The sequence below is a fragment of the Marmota monax genome, unplaced genomic scaffold (assembly GCF_021218885.2).
Source record: "Marmota monax isolate L192 unplaced genomic scaffold, Marmota_monax_Labrador192_F-V1.1 WCK01_AAM20220418_F8-fsc00111, whole genome shotgun sequence".
NCBI lineage: Eukaryota > Metazoa > Chordata > Mammalia > Rodentia > Sciuridae > Marmota > Marmota monax.
In genome coordinates, this window is record NW_026695067.1 from 4,568,310 (window position 1) to 4,591,971 (window position 23,662).

The 23,662-nt window shown below is 52.4% G+C and overlaps 1 long non-coding RNA gene across 1 annotated transcript in view; it reads left to right on the forward strand.

Moving 5' to 3' along the window:
* Positions 1–7,178: 7,178 nt before the first annotated feature.
* LOC124081642 (uncharacterized) overlaps positions 7,179–23,662 on the forward strand; it is a 38,596-nt gene continuing 22,112 nt past the window's right edge. Inside the window, exon 1 of the long non-coding RNA XR_009225262.1 lies at positions 7,179–7,464. This is a non-coding gene — a long non-coding RNA (uncharacterized LOC124081642). The remainder of the gene's footprint in view (positions 7,465–23,662) is intronic.

Here is a 23,662-nt window from a genome sequence, read left to right on the forward strand (position 1 = left end):
GGAAGGGGAAAGAAAGTGAGGCCTCTGAGCCCCTGTAAAGCCTGCCTTGGAAAGCCCAGCGGAGAGGGAGGGGTCCTCTGCTCCCAGTGCCCAGGCCAGTGAGCCAGAGGAAGCAGACTGCGGTGGGGGAGGTGGCGTGGCTGGGGCGTCTTTAAGTTCCTGCCTGGGGAGTCCTGTCCTGGGAATGGGCATGTCCCAACTACCTTGTTGCTACCTCCAAGGCCCCATCCGGATTCTCTTAGGGTCTGTTATTCCTTGGCCCAACTGTCCTCCCTGGCTAGATGGCCTTTCCTGCCTCTGGCCCTGGTCAGAGTCCCCACTGCCCACCCCCCAACCCTCCAGCCCTGTGTTGCTGGAAAACGTTCAATTTCTACCAGGCTCCGAGTCGCCCCATGGCTTCACAGAGTGCTTCAGCTCTCAGAATTCTGGGCAAGGCTTCCAGAAATCCCTGTGTTCGTCTTTGCCTGTTGAGGCTTGAGCCTCAAGGCAGTTTGGCCCCTTCAGAGTCCCCTCCTCACCTGGCCTGCTTTCAAGCCTCATATGACCACTCTTCTGCCTCATGACCCGCCTCCTCTATCCCTGAGCACCCCCCTGTAGGAAGTGTCGCTGTGCCCTCCTTCAACACTACGCCAGTGTCCCGTGCTCTTCCTAAGTAATGGAGATACAGGGCCTAGACCCTCACAGATGCAGGTGGCAATGAGGAAAGGGGCTTCCCTGCCTGGGGGTACCCTCCTCACTGGGCCTCTTAGGATGGCCCCTACCCACCCAGGCCCAGGATCACTCTCAGAATCCAAATTCTGCTTAGTTGGACCATCTGCACCAAGCAGGTCTCCAGTCCTGCTCCTTGCTGCCCTCCAGCTCCCCTCTGCCTTTCCAGGTGTAGGTCCCTCCTGCTGAGATGGCTGGTGGACAACATGAGGGAGTCTGAAATGAGCAAGGCAGGGACCCACACATTCTGGAGCAGCTGATAGGTGTCTCATATGTGGGTCATGGAGGATGAGAAAGGTGGCACCTGACCCCAGACCCACCAAGGCCCACCCAGCTACTCTCCTATGCTGTTCTCTCCCCCTGTGTGAAAAGTAAGACACAGGAGACTTCATAACCCACAGAGCCCTCTCCAGGCGCTAGGGGTATAGAGCCTGTGGGGTATAGATCAGCATATCCCCATTTCACAGCTAAAAACACTGAGGTTCCCACAGGAAGTGGCTGGGAGCTGAGTAGGAAACAAGCTTTTCTTCTGTGCCCCAGACCACCCTGGTCCAGACAGCTGCTTTAGAAGGGGTAAGGGATATACTCAGTGGGTGCACACTTATGTAGTCTCCCCTACATACTAGGCACAGGGCAGGGGTAGGGAGGGGATACAGGGTGGAGGGGGCAGAGAGCTGAGCCCTGGCGCTGAGAGCCTGGTGGGGTGGGGCTGGGTAGAATATTCTGGGTTCAGTGAGAGAGGACTGGGGTGCAGAGTTTAAGGTGTCAGGCAGAGGGGCTCATGCTGAGGGACACAGAGCCATGGAAGAGTTCAGAGCAGGTGGCAGCACCAGGTGGCTCTGTCCTAGGGAGGGGAGGGCTTGAGGGGGTAGCCTAACAGCTTCCCGAGTGAGTCCCCACCCCCATAAAGGAGAAGACAGAGGGAGGGGCTTCACTGTGGCCCCTCACCACGGCCCCTGCCACCCCGAGGGCGCAGATCCAGATCGGGCTCCCAACCCAGCCCGGGAGAAGCCTGAGCTGCCCCCAGTCTCCCAAACCAGTTCCCCGTCGCCCTGCTCGGCTTGGCCCTTCCAAGGCCCCAGCCACCGCTCAGCCGGTCCTTAGGTCCGGCGTGCAGAGGTGGATTTGCATATCTGAGAGCAAAAAAAATTCTGCTGCGAGGCTTAGCGCAGTGGGGACGGAGCCCCCCTTTGTCTGTTTGAGCAGCGCCAGCCGAGGGCGGAGGGATAATTAGTCCCCCGGGCCGCGGCGCCCCCCTCCCGGAAGATTTAAAGGCGCAGCCCGCGGACCCAGCCCACTGCGCCGGCGCCTCCTGCCGCCCGCCCCGCCGCCTCGCTCGCCCTGGCGGCTGATGGCGGGATGTCTGCGCTGGCAGGAGCCGATGAATGGGCATTTTATCTGATTAAACTGGGAGTGAACTGGCCGTTCTCTATTATCTGAGGACTTGATTGGATATTTAGCGCCGTGTGTTTGTGTGTGTGTGTGTGTGTGTGTATGTGTGGTGTGGCGGGGGCCAAAGTGAAGTCCCTCCGTCTTCTCCTTTATGGGGGTGGGGACTCACTCGGGAAGCTGTCCCCCGCCCCCCAGACACACTGGGCTTTTCTAGTCTGTGTGTCAAAGGAAATTGGATTGTACTGAAAAGCATTTAATCTGAGCTCAGGAGCAGCACCCTGATAGAGTCTCAGAACTGGGGGAGGAACCCTGTGTAGTGGGGTTAGTTTTGCTCTTAGCTCTAGACAAGAGGGGCTCCAGCCCTGGGCCCCTGTGTTAGAGGGCCCTGCTCTGGTCCTCCTAGGGATGCAACATTTCCCCTGGGTGAGGAGTTGTTGGGGCCAAGGGGGCGTGCCCACCCAGAGCCTGCACCCCTTTAGAACAAGCCCATCCTGGGTACCTGACCAAGACTTCCCTCCTGCTGCACTTTCTGTGCTCCTGAAGGTGGCGATGTACTCTTAGGCACTTGAAAGATCCCATAAAGTCTCATGGTTGTGGGACTGAATGTGAGCTGGGATGAGAAGGGGACAGGAAGGGACAGTGACCTGGAGATGGGAGCTGCCCTCCATGTTGTCAGGGTCCTGCGTGAAATGGAAGATTCCTTTTGAGATTTTTTTTTCATCCAGTGCATTTAAGGGCAGAGGGATAGAAGCTATTTCATAGCTTCAACCTGATTTGTTAACTTTAAATTATTTGGAGTTTAGACATCTGGTGTGTGGGCCCTTCTGCTTACTCTCTAATGTTCTGGGTGGGCCGGGGAGGGCCACAGAGTGTCTTGGTGTTTACTAGGAAACTGAGGCTGCCCTTCTTCCCAGGTGGGTTGGGAGAACATGAGTCAAACCCCAATCTCCACTTGTGAATCACCCAGCTTGGTCCAGGCTGCCTCAACCTGGGGTTCCTGGGGCTTGCCAGTGGCCCCAGGGGTTTAGTCAGCCATCAGCAGCTTCCCCACCTGTAAAGCAGGGCTGGTAATGATACACTCCTCATCAGGTTGACACCAAAATTAAATGCAACTGGGCTGAGTGCAGTGGCACACGCCTGTAATCCCAGCAGCTTGGGAGGCTGAGGCAGGAGGATCTTGAGTTCAAAGTCAGCTTCAGCAAAAAACGAGGTGCTAAGCAACTCAGTGAGACCCCATCTCTAAATAAAATACAAAATAGGGCTGGGGATGTGGCTCAGTGGCTGAGTACCCCTGAGTTCAATTCCTGGTATGTATGTATGTATGTATGTATAAATAAATAAATAAATGAAATTGGGACTAGAATTATGGGATGCAGAGCAAGAGCTAAAGAAACAGGGACAGTTATATTTAGTAGTTAGGAGGGCCCAGGATGGGGTGGGTGGACAGGTTGCAGAAGGGACCAGCCCCACTGCCTAGGATGGTGATCTCTCCCCCAGCTGACCTGAGCCCTCAGCAGTTGATGACCGCACCCTTTGGGCCTTATTTACTGAGGACATCATACTCCTGCCACTGCTGGTGAGTCAAGGGCTGGGACCAGGCTGTGCTGGCCATCTCCACAAGAGGTAGCACCAGGAGGTTGTCCACCCCTGTGTGCCTGATTCTCCTGATTAGAGGAGGAAGCCATCAGGCCGGTACCCTCACCCACAGACGGCAGCTCAGCCATAGGCTCAGAGAGAGGGGGAAGGTTCCGCCGGGTGACTCCCAGACCAGGGTCAAGCTATTAATTTTCTACCCTGCCCTATCGCCGGTCTCTCCCCACCCCCCCTCTCTTAGCCATGTCTTTAGAGAGTGTGGGGCCAAGGCCCTGATTTGGCCAACTCACTACCCCACCTGCCCCTTCAGTTCTGCCTTTAAGATGTTCTCGCTCCTCTCTGGAGGGGGTATTCTCTCCATTTTATAGATAAAGAAACTGAAGTCTAGAAGGAACTATAGTGCCTTTTAGTGAGACCCCAGGCCAGGCCTAAGAAAGAGATATGTGTACACACACATACACACGCACACACACACACACAATTTCTGCTCAGTTGATCAACAGGTTCCTTTTGCAGGAACAAGTTCACCTACATTTTCCCGCTACTAAAAAAATCAAATGTCTATCATATTTTCATACTAACGTTAATGTTCAGCTGGCTTCTCTCTCTCTCTCTCTCTCTCTCTCTCTCTCTCTCTCTCTCTTCATAGTGACATCTGCAAAGTCCCCAGGACAAGACTGGGTGGGAGTGGCATTAGGTATACCCCGGCTACATTTTCACAGTCCCACGTGCACAGGGTGCCCCCTCCTGACCACGGACTCCTCTTACTTCTTATGTTTCTCTTCTGCTGACCCTGGGCTCCTTGAGGACAGGGACTCTTTTATGGAATTATCTTTATGTAATTATCACTTATCTTGGGGATGAGCTTCTGGAGAGGGGGGTCAGAGAGAGAGGGTAGGGTGAGTTGTTCTGCCACCCCTCATCCTCGTCAGTCTTGAAGGACTTCATGAATATGTTGACTATGAAGAAGATTCCTGAAATGTGGACAGCCCTTCAAGTTTCCAGTGTACTGTCGCTGATTCTCTTTTGCAAAGCCTCAAGAGAAATAAGAGGGATCATTCCCTTCACTTAACAATGAGGAGATAGGATCCGAGCAGTGGAGTAATTTCTCTAAGGACACACAGCTCGTGAGTGATGAAAACAGGACATCAACCTGCTAAAGCCGCATAATGAGTGTGTGTGGTGGGGTGGTCTATAGGGTGAGGAAATGAGACCTGGCACTTAGAAGGTGCTCACAAAGGTGGCCGAATGGATGAGCGGGTGTACATGCTAGACTTTGTGGGGGGGGCGGGTCCATGCAGGTGAAAAGTCTTGACATTTCTGCTCCCTGTGCTTATCTGTGCTCTTCTTAGCCCATTGAGCATTGCTCATATTGGCTCAAGTTCTCTCCCGCGTGGCCCTTGGGGATGATGCCCCTTTCTCACCAGCCTCCCTGGACTGTCTCATGTCCCCAGGCCTCTGCAGGCTCCTCCCCAGGTAAACAGTGGGTTGCTCCGGGGAAGGGTGCCCCTCCCTCTCCAGGGTCACCCCCACTGTCCCCAGGGCCCAGGGCAAGAGCATAAATGTAGGTTCCCTGCACCTGTCCTCCTCAGGTAGCCATCCTTGGGCCTCAGGGTGCACCCGGTAAAAGCAGCTGACCCTGGCAGGAGGGGACACATGTGGAACCCTGCGAAGCCCTCAGTCAGCACAGGATCAGGCCTATCAGGGCAGAAGAGTCTGGGGTCATAGGTGCCCAGAGAATAGTCTAGAAGCGGGGGCTTGGGCTCTGGGGCACTTTGCCCTGGCCAGCAGGGCAGAGAGCAGCTGGAGGAAGGGCACTGTGGCCCTCTGGGTGGGCCTGAGGATGACACTGCAGCCCACTCCTGTCTAATGCCTGTTCCGGGGCCTCCAGGCTCTGGCCCTGGGTCAAGGCCACTTGCCCCTCTGGCCAAGTGTCAGCAGCTGGTGGCTTTCCTGACTGGGCAGTATGGGGCTCCCCACCAGCTCCAGGGGTGGGAGGCGAGTGGGCCTATCAAGTGGGGGAGGGGAGCTGGCCAGCGGGGGCTCGCTAGCCGCTCGCTCGGATACATGGAGAGACAATAAATCGACAAACACTTAATCTCTCTGCAAATTGAAACGGAGCCGTAAATATCTGCTGCATCCCGGCAGCTGAGTTATGAGTCTCGTTTATTAATCTCTTTAGTCCCAGGTGATGGATGGAGGAGGAGAATGGCCCGCCTGAGACGCAGGGGGAGGGTGAGGAGGAGGAGGAGGAGTGGGTCAGGGGTCTGGGAAGAGCCCTTTTGGAGAAAGGGTCAGAGGGACAGGCCTGGGGGGTTTGTGTTTTTCTCTGTTTATTCTTGGCCTCCAGGGGCCCCAGGAAACCAGCAGCTATGAATAAGCCTCTTGCCCTTTACAGTTTCCAAAGCATCGCCATCCACTCTCTTGTTAACTCTTCCTATGGCCTCAAGAGGTAGGCAGGAAGATAGTATTCCCTGCACTTAAGGAGGAGGAGCAGGATCAGAGAGGTAGAGTGATTTCTCCGAGGTCACACAGAACTTTGGGAATGGGACTCAAAGCTGATAGAGCTGTAAGGATGAGAGAAGGTGTCTCTAGGGGGCTGTGTGGGGAACATGTGTGGAATGGGAACCTCATCTCTTCCTTTCCAGCTTTCTCCCCTCCCTCTCCGTTCCTTAAATGCTGGGTAAGCACTCTGTGTGTGTCGAAGTGGAGGAGGAAAAGGACAGAGCTGGGGGAGGGACAGGAAGGGGAAGAGTGCTGGTGAGGGCTCTCAGCTGGCTTGGGACTGACTGTGAAGGCTCACTCGGATATATTTTTAGAATCCCCTCCCCCAGCATCAGCCTGCAGGCTCCTGGCTCAGGGGCAGCAGGAGTGCAGGGGAGGAGGGGGCGCTGGAGCCCTGGGGTCACCTTCCGCCTGCAGGCGCTGGGCCTGGCAGGGCAGGAGTGTGGAGGATGGGGCTGGTCTTTGTGAGCATACAGTGCCATAGGTGGGCCTTGGGGTGACCAGAACCCGGTGCTTGTACAGGCAACTGAGGGCGGATGGGCCAGGCAAACGGGGGGCCATGAAGCCTGGGCAGGGGAGGCGAGGATGGTGTGGGGGCAGGAGGGGTGGGTGAGGGGTGTTTGGGGACTGACTGTGGCTGTGTTGGTGGCCTGAAGGGGATGCTGAGTCAGGGCCATCTGTCAGGAGGCTGCTGAGGAGGGCACCAGATGGCTCTGCTCCATCTCTCTCTCTGTCTTTCGTACTTTCTGCCTCTGGTGGTTCTGGAGAATCTGGGTCCCTGGGGGGCTCATGCTCCCAGCCCTGGGGGACCTGCCTCCAGGCTGGGCTCAGTGCCTGAGCTCTGGCCCCATGGAGGCCCGCCCACTCGGGCATGTGGCCAGCCCCAGGCCACCTGGGCTCTCAGGTCCTCACTCAGGCTGATGCTCCTGCTACTCATTTCCGCTGATGTGGACACTGGCCGGGGGAGTGCTGGTCCTCTCTCTAGTGAGTACTGCCCACTGCTGCTGAAGGCCCCAGCTCAGGATGTGTCACCGGCCACCAGGTGGTGCTCAGGTTGCTGAGGCTGGCTGGTCTCTGTCAGCCTCCAGAGTCTGCAGACCTCACCCTGGGTGGGGGCCTGGGGGCAGGACCAAGGCTCGGTCACAGCGCAAGAGCCTCAGGGGACTTGGGCACATCTGCTCCAACCTCCTCTGCAGACTGAGGCAGGAACTGCATCCCCCAAGAGGGGAAGAGAGTTCAAGGTCACTCCAAGGAAAATGGAAACCTGTGAGTACAGGGCACAGCATGGAGCTGTGTGGGTCCCGCAGAGGCTTGTGCCCTGTGGCTGTGGGTGCTATGGGTGGCAGCCTTGAATGCCACAGGGGGCTTTCCATGCCACAGTGGGTGATCCCCTGCTGGGTTTGCCAAGGGCAAACACAGATAGTTGGTCGCCCTAAGGCCATGCCAAGAAGATACGGAGGTCTAGGCCAGCTTCCCTTTGAAGGCCCCTCACCTGTCCTGATGGATCCTGAGGGGCAGACAGGGCAGGGCGAGCGGTTCTCCTGTATCACAGATGGAAAAATCAAGGTGCAGGGACACTTAGCGCTCCAAGCACCCTGGGACAGAGCAGCAGATCTCTGCCTGCCTGAGAGGGAAGGGGCCCTGGGTGGCAGGCCTGCCCTCCTGGGGCCCAAGCCCTGCCTCTGCTGCTGGGGGGATGTGGGAGAAGCCACAGCTCTCTAGTCTTCTCTGTGTCCATGAAATGGGGTCCTCTGAGAGCTGAAAGCCACCTACTACCTTCAGGGGCAGGTTAAATGGGGTGGGGGCAGCAGGGGAAGTGCACTTGAAGAGTCCAGGGGAGCCAGGGAGGGATCCTTGTAGGGTCCACAGACTCCAGAAAGGAAACAAAAGCCTTTGCTCAGAGGGGGACAGGGATGGGGGAATGGGGGGATGGGGGGATGGGAAGAGGGAGGTGGGGGAGGGGGGCTTTCAAAGAGAGAATGAAAGAAATGAGTTATTCAAGTGTAGGGAGGTTGGAAAAACTCCACTGAATCTTTAAACAACCCTTGTCAATTATTCATCTCCTGGTATGAGGGCCCTCTGGTCTGCCACAAATCTCCTCTGAGCACGACTGTGGGAGGGAGGGAAAGAGCGAGGAGAGGGGATTTCAGAGAGAAATGGGGACAACCAGAGAAAGGAGAGAGACACAGAAACAGCAGGTGGAGTAGTGTGTGTGTTGGGGGGTGGGCGGAGAGAGAGAGAGGAAGAGAGAGAGGGGGGCGGGAGACAGGAGGGCAACCCATGCTTGAGTTTCTGGACTGGAAACGACACTAAGTGCATACTTCTTGAATAGCCACTGAGCCTCTGCCTCTGCTGATCCAAAGCAATGCCCGCCTCCTCCAGGAAGCTCTCCTTGCTTTCCTCTGTCTCTCTGCCTCTTCTTTACTAAGGGCATACTAGTGGGCCCAGCAGTGCTAGGTATGTGTGGCTGTTAAGAAGGTACACTGTCCCAGTCAGGCCCTGGCCTGCTCATCAGATAACTTCCTGGGCCTCTCCTCGGTGTGGCTGAGGCTAATGTTCTGGGGAGATGTCTCAGAAGTTCCTGGGGAACTTCCAGTGCTCAGGGGCTCAGCCTGCCCCTCCTCCATGCCCTCCCTTCCCTGCTGGTCACAGGCTGGGCGCTGGCAGGTGGGGAGTTCTGGTTTTCTGACTGACTGGAGGAACAGGGAGCCCAGACCCTTGGTAGGTATTTCCTAAGCCTTTGTGAGTGGAACCGGCCGACTGGAGACTGGACAGAACCCCCCAGCTCACCTGCTGTTGCCCTGGCATTGGGAGACCTGATTTGGCTCAGCACAGGGTGGGCTGGGGTGTCTGTGGTAGGGTGGGGAGGGGCTCCCAAGACGGGTGTAGTGAGTTGCTGCGTGGGTTTAGCCCTGAACACCTTGCCCTTGACATTCACTTACTTAGTCATGCTCATGGGTGTCCCACAGTTGTCCCACTCAGAGGAGGTGAGGGCATTCCCTTAGCGCTCTCTGCCCTTGGGCCCTACCCTCGACCTCAGTGGGCTCACTCACCCAGGTCCAGCTTGGCACCACATTGGTAAATCGGCACTTGAACTTTCTGTGTTAAACCCAGGAGTCTGGAGATTGCAAATAATGGCTGCGTTTGGTGGGGAGCCCCAGTCAGCCCAGTGGGCTGTGGGTATGGGACTGGCAGCCCAGAGGGCAGAGGGAGTGACCCAAGGGGCATAACAGCATCCCCCACTCCCTCCTCCATTCCCAACGTACTCCTTTCTCCAGAAAAATGTTCAATTTCTTATTAAGCCAAAGTAGGCTCTGGAGGGAATCGCAGACAAAATTGTTTCCTGGGCTCTGGGGACTGCACTGAAACTCGACCTAGACAAAGGCGCTGGGAATTCTGCCAGGTGATTCGGGGAGGGTGACAGCTAAGCCGAGAGCCAAGGGGGTTACCTGGGTCATTGTTTGGTCACTACTTTATTGCTGCTGTGTCATGGAGCCACTGCTTCACTCACAGGCTCTATTGCTGGTGGTCATTTCCGGACACAAGGAGTCGCATGCCTTGTAACTGGGCCATTGCTACCTGAGTGTGTCCCAGGGCTCTTCAAGATCTTCTGTTGCCTTATTATCACGTCTATGGCTTACACACAGGTTCTATGCTCATGGCTGGATCACAATTGCATCTTCCCACAATGCAGTGCCACATGACATCATTCTGTGACTGGGGTCTATTGCTAGGCAGCTATGCTCCTGTGATCCATGGCCACATTCTATTGCTTGTCACTGTGCCTCTTGGTCACATGAGTTCATCCATTGCTATGCAATTTTATTTGGTTGCTATGGAACAGTGACCCATTCTGCAGGGCCACCTGTGATTGTCATGGAGCTGTACACTGTTGCTACCCACCCACATTCTATGGCTTGTGACCAGGTTTTACCAGCTGCATGAATGTGTGTGTCTAGGTCCTGCCTTGATTCTTTTGGGCTCTGGCCTGTGTGTAGGAGCTGGAGTTGGGGCTGGGTGTCTAGGACCCAGCTAGGGCATATACTAGGGATGGGAAGAGCCAGCCTGGTAACTAAGGTGGGGCTGGGTGAGGGGCAGGAGAGGAGGAGGAAGGGAAAGAGGAAGAAAAAGAGGAGGGTGAGAAGGTCAAGGACAGAACCAAGACACAGGAGGGGCCTGGAACGGTGGGTATGGGCAAGGGAGGGGATGAGGCTACTGCCCTGAATACTCTGTGAGTGTCTGAGGGACCCAACAGTGCCAGGTTGGCTGAGCATGTGGACCCCTGTGGCCATCCAGTGTTTCCCTGGCTAGATGCAAGGTGGCATGGGGGAGGGGTGAGATCAGGAAACCTTGGGCAGGTGTCGTTCCACCCCTGGACCACCTAGTTTCCACCTTTGGTAAAATGAAGGGATGGGCTAGCAACTCTCTAAGGTTCCTTCTAGTGCTCTGACGTCCAGCCAGGGGTCCCAATAAGCATTTGCCAACATCTGTGTCAGGCCAGGCCTCGGCAGAACCCTAGAGCCCAGGAACAAGGCCAGTATGCACTAACTTAGTTCAAGGCCAGATGGTGGGCAGCCCAACAGCCATCCATCAGCCTCACCAGGAATCCAGCAAGAGGGAGGGAAGGGATTGGGAGGCCTTCTCTCTGGGTATATGGTCTGTGGATGGCAGTGCCAGAGGTGCTGTCTCTGGTGGACATGCTTGAGTTATCCACCATTAGGCCAAACTCACAGCATCTCTAACGGTCTGCGAGCATGGGCAGCCCAAGTCCCTCATTGTCACCTGAGCTTCCCAGAATCCTGTCTTGGTGCCCCTTGTGCATACCCTTCCCTCCTCCTTTCTGTCACTCAGTGGTTACTCTTGCTCAAAGACAGTTCCTCCTAATGGCTTATCTTGACTTCTCCGGCTGCAGGTCTAGTCCCTAATCCTGAAGAAAATCAAGGCTAATGGGCCCACTACCCATGTTATCATAACATCATTTCAGATATTTAAAAATAATTGTGTCAATTGCCCAGCTAGCAGACCGTCCTGTATTTAAAGGCCCCTTACTCCTCTGCTGCCTTTGCCTTCACGTCATTCTCATCACATTTCATAAGCACAGTGAGATGCCAACCCAGTCCTTCCAGCCCTTCCAATGCCTCACTTCCCCCAAACAAATCCACAGCCTCACCTGTGTCTAACTCCTCTCCCTACCCCAGGCCCCCAGGCCTGCTGTTCAACTCAGACAGTGCACTCTTTGCCCATTGGACTCTAAGCCAGAGAGCTCTCCCATGTATAAAGTTTGAGGAAAGGGGCTGAGGACTGCTCCCTCCTTAGTGACACAGGGTGTGGTGCCCAGGCATAGGACATGAGAGGTTTGTCCAGCCAAGTGGCACTTGATGCTTGTGCTCCCAGCAACATGCAGGGGCTGAGCCCTGCCTCCAGGGTGGAGGTGAAGATATAACAGGCTGAGAGCTGAGGCTTGGCAGGTGGCGCATCCCTGAGAGTGGGGTGAGGGCAGGAGAGTTGCCCTGAGCTCTCTGCATGGGTGGTGGCCAGGGACAAATGTGATCACCTTTCCCCTTCCTTCCTATTAGCCTTGCTCCTTGGGTGACACCTTCCTGTCCCTTTTTCTTTCTTCCCTGGTATTTGCTACTCCCCCCAATACTGCTGCCTAGAGGCAAAAGAGGGTGTGTATGGGGGTCCCAGGGTAAGACTCTGGATGGCAGCAGGAATTGGTTTATTCATGCTGCTCCAAATCTCCAAGGAGAAGATCTGAATCTTTATTCTCAATGCAATTTATGCCATGCTGGAAATGGCTCCTGAGAATGTTTTCCCCAAGGGACAAAGGAGGGAACTGCTCCTGAGAGCAGTCCTGCTCCTGGTGGGAAGGGCACACCAAGCAGGCAGCGACCCTTCCTATTCGTCTGATGTCACAAGTTCCAGAAAGGTGCAGAAGTGCCAGGGGTAGATGAGGAGGCTGTCAATGGAGGTGGGCAGGTCCTGAGAGGAGGAGGACCTGGGTTTCCTATTGGGCCAATGGCCTTTTCTGGGGCCTTTCCTCTGGATCTTCCGGAGCAGCGTTCCCCATGGGATCCGCTGTGGAAGAAGGGAGGAAGCCACAAATGAAGTCACCCATGGTCACTGGGGCACTACCTCCACTGGGGACTTTGATGGAACTGTCATTGGGTGGCCTATTCTTTAGCTCTCTGCACCAAGGGGCTGAGATTCTGCTGTGACCCCTCCCCATGCCAAATCCCATGATCAAGGACAGATGTTGTGCCTAAAAATGGTGTGCTCTTGTCTTTGAGCACCAACTTCTTTTTCTATAAGTTACAACTAATCTCTGAGGGGCTTTGCCCTTCAGCTGATAGTGACTTGAATAAATGGAACCCTGGTTTACAAGTGTTGCTGGGGTTTGTTTCAAAAGAAGCTACATGAAAGTTCCTTTCAGAAGATGAAGAAACTGTCTAAGAAGAATCCACGCCTTCCATCAGCTTGTCTTGTGGGGAAGTTCACATACAGAGTGTCCCTAACAGTGAGGGCTACTTGCTGCCTGAGGGATGAACCAGTCCCAGAGGTGGCACTTAAGCCTCCTTCCCATGGCCTTCACTGCTGTGCCATCCTGCCCTGCCCAAGGGAGGGACACTTACCGTGTCACGGGACATCTCTGGCATCTGAGGCTCTTCCTCAAATTCTTGAGAGGTGGACTGGCTGGAGTCTATCGGGGAGTTCATGTTGGCGTCGAACCAGGACTCACGGATAGTACCCAGTTTCTCATCTAGGATCTTGGGGTCCAGGATGGGCAGAACCTTGCTGTTGTGCGGTGTCAAGAAGTTTTCTGGTCTCTGAGAAGATACAGAGAGAACTCTGAACAGGCTTTTTCTCTATGTCTTGTATGATCCCCCAAGCCTCCCGTCCTCATGGCTCAGAGGCCTTGTGTGCCTGACTCCATGGACGGCCTGCCAGGGCCCCTTGCCCACTGGGTCCCAGCACACTGTCCTACTGTTCTTCCTACATGCCAAGCTCTTCCCGCCTCTGGAATTTTGCACCTGCTGCTCTCTCTCCCTGGAGGTTCTCATGGATCTTTCCACAGCTTTCCCTGCTCATCATTCCAGTCTCAGCCCAGAGGTAACATTCTCAGCAAAGCTTTTGAGATAGACCCCCTTACTCTTCCAATTCCACTTCCAATATACTCTCTATGCAGTGTCCCACTTTACTCTGTTCTTAATGTTTACTCTGCCAGAAAATTAACTTTCACAAAATTGGCTTTCTTCTTAATTATCTGCCTCCCTCCCCTGGTGCCCACACTAAGGTATAAATTCCATTTAAACAAGGACACTATTTATTCCCAGTGCCTGGCTCATTGTAGGTGGTCAATAAACAAATATGTCACCCATGACTCCCCTACTCAGTGTAGTAATAGTAGCTTCTAAAAGCCCCATGCTTTTTTTGATCCCCTTTGCTGTGTAGACATTTTCCATTTCATCTCCTTTATCATCATCCAATTTCTCACCACCACAGTCTCGCTTCTCTCTGGACTCTCCCATGGGCCTCTTCTCTAATGTCCTGTTCCCCACCTCTTCCTGTGGCATGACTATGGCTCTCATCTCTGCCAGTTTCAAATCTGACCCTACTCCAGCCCCTCCCCTGCAGGAAGCCTTCATGCCTCTGCCCACACTTAGTTTTTCTAGATTCTTCCAGCCCATTCTTCTAGTTGGCTATCTACTTTTACCCTGCTCTCTAGTTCCAGGCTTGCTTGCTATTTTTGTTTTCCTAATGAAACTTTAAGTTCCTCAGGCTTAGGGACATGTCTGTGCTCCCTTTGGGGATCAGTTACTGTAAAGCTTGTTTGAAATCTGTGGTTAGTTCTAAACTCTGCCTATTCTAAGAATCATGCAATCTTAAGGTTTGTAGCAGCCTCAAAGGTAACCTAGTCCCACCCCACATCAGCTGTTGGGATCCTTAGTTACATGGCAGACACATTGTTCTATTATATAATGTCGTGTTAGAAGCAAATAGAGAAATGGGCACAATGCCAACGAAGACACAGGTGCTCAGGGTGGGAGGAGCCCCAGTGCTTGACCCTGAACACTAGAGTGAGAATGAGAGGGGTGGCTCTCTCTTTAAGTGGATACTCTACAAAGGTCCACATATAGGGACTAGATGAGTTGGGACAAGGACTCTTTACATGACCACTGAGATCCTTTACACGATTCCTTTATGTGCTATAAAATTTGGTGTGTAGAAATGTATTTGCATGAAACCTTTTGGATTTGGGTCAGTAGAGTTAGGAACAGTCATACAGGTCCACATTCATCCAGTCCATTCCAGGCTCTAATTCCTTCCCTAACAAATGGATTAAAAAAATAGACAATCCCAAAGATAGAGCAGCTATATAAAGACTCTTGGAATGGGAAGAGGGAGGCATTGGGTGGCCCTGAGGCTGACTTTGGCACATGACCTATTGCATGTCCTAATGAGGACTCCCGGGCCTGTTTTGACCATGAGCATCAGCCCCGGCTGTCTCCCCCACCTGCTTCAGAAACTATCGCATGAATATAACCAAGGTAGCATCTGAGTTGGATGATTTGGGACTTTCTGGTTGTCTGTGTGTTTTAAATAGAAAAAAGCACCCTCTCTCCTATTCAGAACTGCTGAATACCAGTTGGCTGCAGAGAGAAGCTATGAAACACATATTGGATGGATGGATGAATGGAAGAATGAAGGAAAGAATGACTAACCATGGCAAAGACCACCTCCCCACTGACCAGGTAGCCCCTGGGACTTGATATGCTGATTCAGGACCTGTAATGATATTTCTTCTCATTTCCAGGCAGAAAGCCAATTTCAATGCCTGGGATTTCATAGACTGTCATCTAATCCAGTTAGGGGAGGAAGTAGAAGTAATGAAATCAAGAGAGGTCTCCAGAGGTGCCCCCATCATTACTGAAAGCAAGGGACAATTGCTGAGGAAGTCCCCTCCCCCACAGCTTGTCTCCTTGCTGTCCACCCTGTGTGGCCCCAGCACTAGCTGGGTCAACTCAGCGACCCAGAGCTGATGTGTACTGAGCCCCCATTAGAGCCTAGCACTCACCAGATACATTTATGTGGATTCTGATGTTTACTATGTATTGTTCATTTAATTTCATCACAAAGATAAATTCAAAATGAGTCTAACCCCTTAATCCAGGCCAGTGCCTTCACCCCATCAGTTGGGTGGGCAGGGGGTGTTGTGAGGGGAAGGCAGAGTGTCCATGGGTTTTATGTCTTCTGCCCATTCCACCCGCAGTTGCCCTTCCTGAAGTCTCTGCCGACTCCAGGGTTCCACTCTGCTCTGCTCTCCCTCACAGCTGGCATGGACCTTGTCTGCCCACACAGCTGCTTCCTGCTGGTACCACCCAACCTGCAAGTCTTCTGTGCACACTTCCAACCCTTGGTCCCATTCAACTTTGCCGGGATCCATTCTGGCAGAGTGAGTGGGTGACATACAGAAACATCTTTAGACCTCCAGAGACACAGGCCCAGCAGGGGAGGCCAGAGGTCTTTCATGTGAGGTGCAGGGTATCCAGAGGACCACTGTGCCTAGATTTTCCTAATAGTTTCCTTTGTTTATGGCCAGCACTGCCTCTCCTGACTCCTGAGCTGTCCATATTTTGGAGAGGGAATTGTGTCCTCACATTCTTGTTCCTCCTGAAAGGGAGCTTATCCGAGACCACAGGGCTGCTGGAGGGTAGGGAGAGGATGATGGCTGAGAGATGAAATTCCTCCCTATTCAGGTCTGGCCTTGCAAGCAGGTTGCTGGCCCACCCCCACAAGCCTGTTTATTTTCTCTTCTAGTTGGCAGCTCCTGCCCCTCCTTCTGGGGCAGCTTGAGGCTGACAAGTGGCCCTTTGCTCTGTAGCTGCATGGATGCAGCACATCCTGCTTCATTAGCAATATAATTGGAGACTGACTTTGAAAGCTCAAAGCAATGCACGGGCCATGCCTCGCTCAGACTCTGCACCCAGCACACACTGCTGCAGCTGCCCACAGCACATGTGAGCACCATGGTGGGGAGAAGATGCCCCCTCTTCAAGCCTTCTAGCCCTCACTGTTGCCAGCAGAGCCAGGTCTGTTGAGACAGAGCAGGCCAATAGCATCCCAGGATTGCAGTTTCTTAGGTCATCTGTCTCCTCCTCCACCCAGCGTCCTCTGCTTCCCTCCTACCCCTTCAACCCCTAGATCCCTGATCATGCAAAATGCAACAGCTCCAGCCTGCCCTGGCAATTACAGAGTAGCCAAGCTGCAGCTGCTGTCCTCAGTGCTGAAAATGCCCGCCTTCCGGCCAGCCTGCCTGCCTGCCTCTCTCCCCGCCCTGAGCCTTCTAGCTGGAGAGCACATGCTCTTAATTCAATTAGCTGGCCCTGAACCCTCCCCAGGGAGCCTGGAGCGGAAACTGACAAATTCTGTTTAACAAAGACATTTGTCCCCCGCCCCGCCGGCTTTAGGCTCTGTTCTCCTGTATCCCGCTCATTAGGTATCTAACAAAGTGCGTCCCAAGAAATCTGCTTCCAATCGCTAGTAATTCAGGAGGCCTGATGCAATTTTCTCCCTGATAAGGGTGTCTCGCCCGCTGGCAAGCGCCATAATGAGCCCTGTGCTGCGACTCCCCGATCAGTCATTGCTTTGTCATTTCCTGTGGCCACAGTTGTAGGTTCTTATCTCTTTAGCTGTAGGTGAGGCTCAGACAACAGGCCCCTTCAAGAGGGCTTGCTGCCTGCCCTGCACGTAAGCCTCCTCATGGTGTCATGCATGGTCCTGCAGCTGTGGTGGAGTCAGGCTCTGGGTTTGTCTTTCAGCCAATAAGGGTCCCAGTGTTAATCTTCACTGGGGCCATCATTTATTTCCCAGAAAATGGTGTCAGAGTGTTAATCCAAAAGCAAGTTGAGGGGTCAGGGGAGGGAAACCACTGATAAAGATTTTTAAAAATTCTGTCAGGGGTCTTAGTATTAAACGGAGCCCTGCCAACAGCTCAAGTAGATGGACTGTGAGTTCATGCGTTAGCCTGAAGCCTGCTCTTTTAGTATTTAATCTTTTCTCTTGGGTTCTCCCTATTCGCATCAAGAGAGACTTTTACAACACATAGGTCAGACCACATCTGACTCAAGGACCTTCTTTAGCTCCATAATGCTTTTTGACAAAGTTCAAATCCTGTATTCTGTTACCCAGGCCCTCCACAGTTTAGGCTCCACCTAATCTCCAGTCTCACTGTCCATTATAACCCCGTATGTCCCATGGGCTCTAGCCACTGTCAAGCCTCCATGTCTTTGTACATGTAGGTCCTTTTCCTAGATGCACTTTGGCCTTGTCAATTTCTAAGCCACTATCTGAGGCAGAGATGTGCTCCAACCACACCTCTTAGTGATGTTTCCCCTATTATTTGTATGTTCAATGTATCTATTTCAACTAGACCCTTCTTAGCAAGATGGTGGTGATAATCTGTTGGAGTGCTTTATTGCAAGGCATGCGTTAGGGATCTAATAAATGGTTAATGAACTCATGCATGAATGACCTTAGCTGGGTCTGTGATACATCTGGTTTGGCTGAAGGGAGGTCTAGGTGGTCCAACTTTGAGAGGGGAGAATCCCAAGGTCAAGCCACACTTTCTGAGAAGTTGGTCTGGAAGCCTCTGCCCTGTCTCCCTTTCTTCCCTGCTCCCTCTTCTTCAGTCTACCAATTATGCATCGGGCTTATAAGTAGAGAAGAGCTGGGGAAAGTCCAAATGTCCACCTTTTCAGCTATCCCTGCATCCTGACTTAGTATGCTCCATCTCTCAAAGGAACTTGCAGATTCACATTCCCAAGGCAACCGAGGTCCTGTGGCTGGTGATGAATGTGTGATGAACCTGTATCAGGTCTCCTGAATTACAAGTGATTGGAAACACTGTGGCTCTTTTTGTCCTGCTCTGATCTGGGAAGCAGGGCTTATTTCTCCATCTCCTCCACAGCCCCCAGGATGCACTGGGAACTTCTGCAAATCTGGCCTCTAGAGAGAAACTGTCTCTTTCCCCTTTCTTCATTCTCTGAAAAATTGCTGCAAAGTCAAATGTGGTGCTGGTGACGTTAATCTTCAGCACTTGACAAGGCCCCCGATGTCCTTATGGATATGAAGCTGGTGGAGCAGCTGTCATGGGGGGCGGGTGCTGAGTGATGGATTAGTGGGGCTCCAACATTCCCCCTTCCTCCAGGAGCACTGTCCTCATCCCTGATAAGTTCATCATATTTGTCAGCAATGTGGGTGAACTGTGCTAAGAGCTCCCTTTACCAAGTGGCTGCAGGTCACTGTCCTGAGCATGGACCTCCTAATTCCATTTTCACCAAATTCCTGGCTGGTTGGGATTACTATCCCTTTTATGGATAAGGAAATGAAGAGTGGCCAAGATGCAGGATCCAAGCCCAGGTCTGTGGGGGCGCATGCACACAGTACAGCACTGACAACATCCCCACCACATCACAGATGACCTGGAGCTTGGGTGGAATGCTAGTGAAACGTCTGGATGTGTTGTATGATAAAATCAGGGTCCAGAGTGACCTCAAGCCTAGAAGGTGGGTTGAGGTGAAAAAGGTGAAATACCACAGGGAGGAGAAACCATGTTTAAGTTCAAAGTCCAGCAGCAGACGTGCCAGGTGGATGGACTCCTCCCATCTTTAAATGGACTCTCACTGCCTTGGTGAGAATGAAGATAAACAACAGACTGTGGCTACACCAAAGGGAAGAATTGGTTTAGAGAAGGGGTAATGGTCCTGTTTACCCAGCCATGCTGACTTGGTCCCATCATTCTGGGGGAAACTTTAAGAGTAATGTTGTCAAGGGGAGATAATCAGGAGGATGAAAATCAGAAACCAAGTATAAGAAAGGCAGCTGCAGGGAGGAGGGTTGGTGCAACCTGGGAGGATATAAGAAGTTTGCAGGGACTGGGGCTGGGGCTTAGTGGTAGAGCACTTATCTAGCACATGTGAGGCACTGGGTTTCATCCTCAGCATCACATAAAAATAAATGATGAAATAAAGGAATAAAAAAGAATTGCTATTTAAAAAAGAGTTTGCAAACATCAGCAGGGCTTACACGGGCATGGGAGCTGACTCCCTGGAGATGGCCTCAGGAAGAAGAAGGTGGGCCCAGGTAGGAAACCAAACAGGGACAGAAGGAGGAGGATCATGAGGGAGCTGACAGAAGCAGGAGAGGGCTTCCTGGGAGGGAGGGATTCCCTGTGAGGGAGGATGGAAGTATCCAAAACTCCCTGTCTCTGAGGCGGTGAGCTTGGGAGGAGAGACATGATAGCCAAGGGACTGTGGAGGCTGATGCTGTCTTCAAGGCACAGAGCACCACGGAAGGGGTTCAGCCATTGTGAAAGCATGTAGGAGCCTTCAATGGCAAGATGATGGACCCTGCCTCCACACCATGTGTCCGTGACCCAAGGGCCACCCTGGGAAAGCACAGGCTGTTATTTCTCATTCCTCCCAACTGGACTTAGAATCTGAGCTGGTGAGGAAAGGGCACCTGTGAATGGTGTGGGGTGGGGCGTGAATGGTGTGGGGTGGGGCTGACTTCCTTACTTTGTCTTCTGTCATGTGACCTGGGACAGTGAAAAGACAGAGAGTAGGGGACTTTGTGTAAGGAATATAAAACAGGGAGATGGTGAGAGGGGAAGGGTCTCTTTCTCTGGATCCATCATCATCCTATGATGGTGTTTCCAGAACTGGAATCTTGGGGGTGAGTACAGAACCTTCCAGAGAACAGAGCCAATTGAGGACACTACTGTGTTATGAATGCTGGACTTTGGGCACCTGTATTTGTGTTTGGTGAGGAAGTGGAGGCAGTTTTATGTTGGGATTTCTCTAAGGACCAGCCTAAGGTCATCATATGTGGCTTTCAAAAAAAATTCATGAATATTAATCAGAAGGCAGCATGATTCTGCCTCCCCTTTCCTCCCTTCCCACATTTGCTAAATAGCCACTTATTCCCCACTCTGGGCTGGTCTCCAGAGAGAGTTTTGTAACCAAGGCATCAGAATAGCCCTTTTCATGGCATTGGACTGCCCTACCCTTTCCCAATGAGGGGAAGAAGGGGATGGGGATTACACCTGATTGAGGTAGCCACTGCTTCCCCCAGGTGGGAAGCAGGGGCCACCACCTGCTCGCCTCAAATGCATCTCCCCTGTGCCAAAATCCAAGGAAGCTCCAGCAGCTCAGGAGGCTGAGGTGGAGGATTGTAAGTTCAAAGCCAACCTCAGCAACAGTGAGGCACTAAGCAACTCAGTGAGACTCTGTCTCTAAATAAAATACAAAATAGGGCTGGGGATGTGGCTCAGTGGTTTAGAGCCCCTGAATTCATTCCCTAGTAACCCCCCCCCCCAAAAAAAAAAAAGAAAAAAGAAAAAAGAAAGAAAAGAAATCCAAGGAAGATAGAGGTTTTCAGGTTTCTAGTTTCTCTTGGGCTATAGACTGAGGGTGGGGGGATCCTTACCTCTACCTGATGCCTGATGCCCTCACAGTCCACATGGACAAGATGCTGAGTCCCAAATCCCAGCCCCAAGAGAGGACATGTGATGAACACCCAGATGACCACCTATACTTGCCCCACCTCACAGGGAGGTACATTTCTAAGCAGAGGCAAGGACGGACCTGATGAGTACCCACTGTGTGCCCGGGGAAGCTGGCTAGTGTTTGCTGTACTTCAAAGAGGCTGGCTACAGGCTGGAGGGCACCCAGGATTTGGTGGGATCTTGAAACCAGTTCATTAAAAAGAGCCAGGCTGCTTAGCCTGGAGAAGTACAGCCTCTCCGGGGACCATACATACTCTTCAAAGAGAAGAGGCCAAGATCAGAGGGGGAAAGCAGGAGACCAAAGGTTGATTTGTGCTTGTGTATGTGGGGCGGCCATGGGCTCATGGATTCTTGGAGCCTAAAGGGCCTCTAAAGCTAACACCCCGACTATGTGATAAAGAGAGGTTTTCTGCATACATTCGGGTATACGTACTGTAGTTTTTATGTCTCTGGGTATATTTATTCACGTACTTACCTGCATATACAACTCCAGCTTAAGGTAGATCACTCTAAACAGAATAGCCTGGAGAAATCCCACTAGAGGTAAAAACCAACCCATCACCAATATACCACCTTCAAAAAACAAAATCCCAAACCAGAGACCACCTCCTGCTGCCAGGCACTGAGCCTGTAGGCTCTATTAGCTTGTCTGCCCACAAACATGCTTGATGGCTGATGATATGATCTGTGCAGGAGGTCTGCTGGGTGCACTGCAGCCCCAGAGGGCAGAGGCAGGAGCCGGGGCAGAGGAGTGCTGAGAGGCATGGTAGACTCCCTGTGAGGGGAACATTCTGATCAGGCACTTTCACTTATGAACCATGGGATGGGCTGCTTCTAGAGGAAGTGGGCTTCCTGTCATGGTAGAGCATAGGGAGAGGGTGCAATGACCCCCTGATGGGTGTGGTGGAGTGTTGAAAGAGCCCTCTGCACTCTCTATGTGGAAATCCCACCATGATCTTGTTCTTACAGCTCTAATAAAGGGTGATGTGGAAATGGTGGGTGTTGAGGCTGTGCTCACCAAAATTAGAAGCAGAGTAGCCTGTGCCTGGACTTCCTGGACACAGAGGCCCATAAGAAAAAAGATGTGTCCTCAGGCTGGGGCCATGTGCAAATAGAGCATGCACATCCATTTCTCCTGAAGCACTTCCTGTCTGTGGTCCATCTGAGCCTGGGCAAGGAGTGCAAGGAGCCGAGTTGCCCTAAGATAGAGCTGTAGCCACATGGACCAGGGACCCCAAGAGGCCCATTCTCACAAGCTCCACTGCAGTTGGAGTGTCCACAAGACTAACATCTCCAGGTTCCAGGTGGTGGCTTCTGGAACTTTAGGCAGTGTTTTGTTTGAATGGTGGAAGAATTGACCATTCTGGCCTTAGCCCTGCTTTTGCCTTTCCACAGACTACAAGGCAGAGATGGAAACCAGGTGCCCTCTCCCATGGAGTTGCAGGCAACACCTTAGTGGAACAACAGGTTGAAATGAATGGGATCTCTTTGTCATAGCAGCTTTGCTCATAACCTCTCCAAGGACTCCCTATCATGTCACTTTGAATTCCATCAGGCCACTTATCATTACTGGAATCTGCTTATGAATTTACTTGTTTGATGTTAGCTCCATATTCCCTGCTCTCTAAGGATGCAAGCTTTATGAAAGGGGGGATTTTTGGGGCGGAGTATGTTCAAGTAATATCTCTAAAACCCAGATGCCTACATGTTTGCATGGAGGACAATGATTGTTTATAGCAAAGATGATAGAGAGGCATGGAGGGGGACTCTAGACTTAGCTGCAATACCAACCTGGCCCCTTCATCAATCCTCACTCTCCCGCCTCCCCTTAGGGAGAATATACCAAAAGGGTTCAGACAAGAGGAGAACCTTGTTCTAGGCCACTGAAGGTGAGCTTGAGGCAGCTGGCTCCATGACCACTGGCTTCTATTCCCACTTCAGTCCACAGGGACAGACAAAATTCTTCTTGCCCTGCACAGTGCTTGGCATTTAGGGGTTCCTCATCAAATATGCACAGCATAAAAGAATGAATAAATGGGTACCATGGCCACAGAACCTTATGGGAGACCCACTCACACTAGCTCTTCATACTCAGTCCCCTAAATTGGTCTTCAACATTCTAGAGTCAAAGCGAGTCCTTATTGTCCAGTTCTCAGATAAATTCACCAAGAAACAGTTAAGCTATAAGGAGATTTAGCTTCTGCATGTGCCAATAGGGTGTGAAGACATCTGTTGGTTTACACACATGTATGAGCAGGTACATATGCATTAAATGGGTGCTACCTTGCAGAGGTGTGTGTGTGTGTGCACGTATGCAAATCTATGCGTATGTGCCTATCCCCACGTAGACATTCAAATGTGACTGAGAGTGTGCATGTGTGGAATTTGTGTGTATGAATTCTTGGCCGATGGAATGGAATTTCTGCTAGTACTATTTTCCTGGTACACACCCAATCTTGATATGTTTTCTTTTCCTTTCTTCTTGGAAATCCATTACTAAAAGGGTTTTTTACCCGCTTCCAGGGGGTGGGGGCTCAGGGAAGGGGAAGCTAAAATCACAAGGCCCAGATCAAAACACTCAGCAGCTAAATGAATTCGGCAGCGTTTTCCCGCATGACTTGGAGGGATAATTTAGTGAGGCCGCCAGCTGGAAGGAAAGGGATTAATTCTGCACTTAGCACAGCTCCGGTGAATAATTCATCACTGGAGACCTTTGTGCCCAGCCCCTAGGCAATTGGGGAAGTGTCCTGCCCACCTGCCTGTTGCCTGCCTGGGTCTGCCAGTCCCCTGACCAGGGCACCGGCACTCCCGTTAGTCCCAGGATGCATGTGCCCAGTGCAGACAGCAGGAGGCAGAGGGATGCGAGGAACGAGCTGGCGGTGGCCACTGGCAGACTCC